We start from the raw sequence: 6,000 nt of genomic DNA on the forward strand, positions 1-6,000 counted from the left end.
ATGAATTACACAAAATATATTAAAGCCTCTTTATTAAATTATTGCTGTCTATGTATAAAAATTGGAGGTGTACAGGCATGCTCAAAGTTACATTCATTACTGCAATTCTTTGTATAGAAATACAGAGTATAAATGAAATGGTTTCTTTGTTTAGAATGGCCTGACTATGTGATGGCATTCATAAGAAGTTATTTCCTGTACAGCCGCAAACACAACACAATGCCTGCTATTACTATACAGCAATGTAAACAACCTGCAGATGCTCTTCAGTTCTTTGTGTAAGATGTTCTTGAGAATATTTTAAACAAACTGCGAGGGGATAAATCCAGGCATTTTAAGATGTAGTGAGGACAAGCCTCCTGGTGTGACTCCTACTTTATATTCTTCAAATTCTTCAAAATAAAGTCTGTAGTGCATATTTAGAGTAACCACACATACCAGATTTTTAAAAGAATATTCACATCTGTTCAGCTTTACTTTATGTGGTGAAAAGAGATATTTCATATTTGCAGTTTCTGTGAACTGACCCTTTAATTTAATGGCGCCTCTTTGAGTTTTGGTACCCCACAACAACTGCCAGCAGACATCAGGTGGCAATTTGCTAAAAAGTATATGAAACACACTTTTAATAATGCAGGACTTTATTATCAAGCTATTCCCCTAACAGTTCAATTATGCCGCTTCATGGAGAGTTTGTGGAAGGAATGAGCGCATTTGTTAGTTACTGGCTTTCTTGGGCTTCCATATAGATCGGCTTTGGACCGGAAGTAGCTGTTGTCCGGTCATAATATTGCAGCTTTGGATCAGGATGCAAAAATGCGTAATTTGCTGAAAAGTCAAAGACCGATGCTTCACGTCTCTTAGGTAGGTCATTCATGCATGTTTCTAATTGAACGAGTTTCGCTACCGCATGGATGCAATGCGTGGATGTTGTTTGTGGATTCTTTTTAGCTTACGGCAATGTAGTTTTAAATAGACTAAACAGAATAGACGTCTACAATTGCACTCAGCTCTTTGGCATTTTACCGAAATGTAAACGTTTGATGAGAAACTCACTTTATCTTGTCCCGTGCATGGTAGATATAAACTAAACGTAACACAAACAGTGTTAAACTCCAGTGGCATTACTTTATTATTCTTCATTCGTGTTAGATGCTTAATTGTAAACTCTGGGCTTGTCCTCTACTTCTTATCAGCACTTTGTTTGCTTCAGACAATTATACTTATGAATGTAAAATACAGAAAAACTGCTGCTGCTCTTATACTTCATAGAATGGAAGGTCCGCCTGTCTTTGTGGAATACATATCATATTCCAGTGTTTTGGTGATGGCAAGCCTTATGATTATGAGATAAAGTAGATGGTAAATTACCTGCACTTTTACAGTTCTGTACCTTCTAACCTGCCAAGCTCTCTGTAATGTTTTTCATTCACTCATTTACACACGTGCAAAAAAAGGTGCTGCCCTGCCATCAGGAGCTACTTGGGGTGAGGTGTCTAGGCCAAAAACACTATTGCACGTGCAGAGGTTACAGATTTAACCACTAACTTTCTCTCACGCATCAGATATGAAGGCAGGAAAACATCTGTACCACAGTACATACCCCTAATGCTTTCAGTAGATTCTGTATTCAAACTAGTTTTGTCAGGGAGCTTATAACTTTCTTCATTCTCTGCTGTGTGCTTGCTTTGTATTTTTTGTTCCGTGTATTCATATATCAATTACTTTATAATTTTATTTACTTAATCGCCCATGTTTAAATATGAATTTAAGCCTAATAGGAGTACAAAGTACATCAAAATCCTAGTTACATTTCAGTGCACAGCATGGGCAAGGGCTGTTTCTTAGTGCCTTTTAATTCTTATTTACTCTTCCTATAAAACACACAAAAACTGAAATAAGGACTTATCAAATTCACTGATTGCATTTGGTGTGAGACACAGTGTTGTAGGATGATTTTCTGTGAAAGGGGTGGGAAAGTGGGGTAGGGTGGATGCGGGGAGTGGGGCATCCTGGCAAATTCTTTCTTTTTCTGTTTCCTTCTCAGCGTGGTGCTGTGGTTATAGAAGTGGGGGGCATGTGTGGTTTCATGTGACCCATAGCTGTGTGGGAGGTTTGGCTGCTGGTAGCGGTGGGTCTGCTTGCCTTATCGGAAATGCCCTTTCTCCCTACCCACACCCTCACTCCCTGTAAAAGCAGGCAGTGTTTCCTCACGGCTCATAATGAGATATACCTCCAGGGCAGTTTATTTACAAGGCTGTGAAGTACCTCCTTGTATCAACAGGGCTCTCATTCACAATATCAGAGGTGATGTATTTACATACCTGTCCAGAGGAAAGGAATGTGGCATCTGTGGCAAACTGTTACTGAATTTACTTGGTCTTCCAAAATTTTCACAATGTATAAGCCTCTATATATTCCAACCATATAGTGCAAGCAAAGCAAATTGTGCCATCACCAAGCGGTTTGTGAGGCCATTATCTTAAGACTTTTGGACCATCACTTTTTTGGAGAGAAAAGAAAAGGGTAAATTGTCAGTAACAGTAGCAAGCTTGGATGCCTGCTAATTAGCGCCTGGAATGCAGACTTAATGGATGGATTTTCAGTTCCAATTAACCACACAGCAAGCCATGTTATTTATAAGGCAATCGTAACGAAAAATCTCCAAAGTGCATCCGCACAGATGTGGTGATGCCCAGATAGCTACCAACTATAGCTGTCTGTGTCACAGACAGTCAGCCTTATTGCAGTTAACCCATTAGAAACTTAAAAAAAATATGAACTAGTGAGTAGTAGTCATGGAAGACAAAATTTCCCTAAAGCAGGGGTAGGGAAATCCCAGCCTCGAAAGCCGGTGTCCTGAAGGTTTTAGATGTGTTGTTGATCCAACAACACATCTATAAATTACCTTATATAGGTAAGCACGTATTTAAATTGACGTTATTAGCAAGTAATATGAAATTGAAGATTATACCTCTGCAAAATACTGTTTTAGTTTAAAACAAATTAAACCAGTTACTTTTAGCATTGACCAAAATATGTAAGAAAATAAACAAGGAATTTAAATGGCTTTGCAAGTTAAATTGATAAAAAAGATTCTCCGGCTTTGTGGCCAAATCTGAGATATTTAGCTTTACTTTACCACTACATTTTTAAAGTTAAAATTAGGTGTGAATCATTGTTTTCTCTTTGTGGTATCAGGGGTATAGATGCTCCATATATGACTGACACATCCTGTTATTTGTTGTGTTCCAGTTTGGTTGCTCAGCGCAACAAAGGACCCCTGCTGCAACACAATTAAAAACACTACTTATTCAAATATAGGAGTGTTAATACTTGGAAATATTTCAGTAAATTTACCAAAAAGCAACAGTAAATCTTAAGTCTGAATTCGTTCCACTGGTACAGCCTCAGATGGAAAAGAACATTTTTCAATGCAATTACACTTCCCATACCAATTTGTATTTGCTGAACACACCAAATGGGCCTCGTCATGATTTCCAGTCCCCCGAGGAACACGTGGGCTGTAATGAGTGGAACATAGCAGAAATCCCTGCCGAATGCTCGCTGTGATGTAGTGGCAAATAAAAAGGTGGGCAAGCAGTGTCTCTTGCCTGTCAGTCACAGACATCCTCTTGGGACGATAAAGACGGATATAAAAATGTGTATCGTGGGCGGTTCTGCATTACTTCAGTGTATAAAAACTTGGCTTTCAGTAAGACAAGTGAGGCCTTGTATTAGTTGGGTTATATATGAAGACTCATCCACAGATAAAAAATATTTGCGGTGGCTGAACTGACATTAATGTATGGCAGCGTGATGGTGTCCAACCAATGGTAAAGATGTGACTCAGACATTATTAGTCATAAATATCAGCTAATACCACTGTGGGAGTGGTGTATGCTTCTGGCATTGCGCTTCTATTAACCCTTTAAGACCTACCATAGAACCAAGTCCGCCAGAGCTTATATTATATTTTTACATGCTGTGGAGCCATTTTTGGGAGCATTTCAAGTTGCTATACATCAATACAACCATTACAGCCTAAATTTTAATAATATGTCTGCATTAGGTGCATAGTAATTACATAAATTGCAAAAAAGTGCAATAAACTACAAAAAAATTGAAAATCGTTTTTGTTTTTTTAACATATATTTCTAGTTAGAGAAATTTAAGAGGCTCATCCCTCAAAACTGTAAATACAAAAAAGTTGCACAAACTAGTTTCCCACCACAGGAAATTTATTTTGAGTGTCTTCATAGTTTTATTTTTGAAATACACCAATTTTTATACACTGCAGGAAAAACGAAAATAAATATTATAGTGCAAATTTGCAAAATAACAGCATATGCATCAAAATAAACCATTTCCAGCAGTGCAATATGAGTCCTAAGCATCCCAGAAACGACACAGAAAGTCATAAACTCAAACATAACTTTTTAAAGCACAAGTATAGGCTCATAAGGCCCCGATCGTAAAAAAACTACATTTCCGCAAAATGACGTCACTTCCGGTTTCGGGCAGGTCATGCGGTCATGTGATAGTTCGTGCTGATGGACGTAGGAAGTGTTACAAACAGCTGATCGGATCGGCGAAGCGTGTTTCTGGAATATCATGTTTTTGTTGCTGCAAGTGATTTTTATGCAGTTTTTGCAAAGCTATATGTGGAAGGAAACTGTGACCTAGGACAAGCTGATGGCATCAGATGTAAGTACAACTCCTCGGTTTCATATGCAAAAAAAATTATTGCGCTAGCTTACATGGTTGCAGAGCTACCGGGATTTAAAAACAGTTACGCAAAATGGAGCGTGCCCGCTCCGATCGGCTATAAAGGGTTAAGCCACCCAACCTCAATGGAAAACGTATCACATCAAGTAAACAGAAGTCCATGTCATATGATGGAGTACAAACAGAGCCATCAGTAAGCAATTGAAGCTAAGCAGCATGTGGTTTTCATACCAAGCCCATTTCCCTGTCCTGAAGCAGGTAGTGACTTGCTTCTCATCAGAAAATCATCGTTGATATTTACAAGTCTGGAGCTGGGTAATTGCTCAGCTGGAGCACTGAAAGACATGCTAGAGAGGAAGGCAAACAGGATGTGGTGTGAGTGACGGAAAAAAATACTTTGAAAAAGCCCCAGTCGGGCAGGTTTAAGTGGAGCATGTACTTTTGGCGTACACCCAGGTTGTCCCCTGAATCTAAGCCACCTGTATTAACTCGCGACTAACCTGATTAACCTGTTCATGGATCCGACTGATGCAGATACAAGAATGATAGATTTCTGGGCTAGCAGCCAAGCGAGCCATCTTGAAGGAAATGGTTTGTGTAATTAACGGAGAAGCTCAGCAGAATGACAGGGGGTAATTGTTGAGTTTGCAGATGATCTCTTATTGTCATCGAGGGTGCCTCCTGGGCTGTTATGGGTACAGGCTGCTGCTGCTTTGGGTTTTGGGATGGGAACAGACACCTGGCAGCACTAGACACGCGAACCCCTGTTGACTCTTCCCATTCATCACCTCCTCTAGATTCAACTCCCCCTTCCCCCCACCCTTCCTGTCCCTTGACACTATACCTCCAAAGCAGTTTACTATGTGGTGTGTTTGATCATATTAGCTTCAAGCTGCTGCAAAACAAATGCACAATATCCAAACAACCTTGTCAGAATGGCTAGAAACATGGCAGAGGAGCTGGGTGGGGGGTATTAAAAATTTAGTTGTCTGCCTTGCTCGCAGCATGGAGCAGCCCTTTGGAAAAGAAAGGAAATGGAAACTTGGTGGATCTTAGACATTGTCTTTTGCCGTACCTTATCATAGGCCTGCATCCTGATATTTAATTCGGGTTTCGACTCACCCAAGATAGCTATTTACTGTGAGAAAACTGTTTTTGTCACTTAGCTCTACTGATATACAGGGAGTGCAGAATTATTAGGCAAGTTGTATTTTTGAGGAATAATTTTATTATTGAACAACAACCATGTTCTCAATGAACCCAAAAAACTCA

The sequence above is a fragment of the Pundamilia nyererei genome, unplaced genomic scaffold (genome assembly GCF_000239375.1).
Source record: "Pundamilia nyererei isolate P.nyererei 1_Seehausen unplaced genomic scaffold, PunNye1.0 scaffold00017, whole genome shotgun sequence".
Lineage (NCBI taxonomy): Eukaryota > Metazoa > Chordata > Actinopteri > Cichliformes > Cichlidae > Pundamilia > Pundamilia nyererei.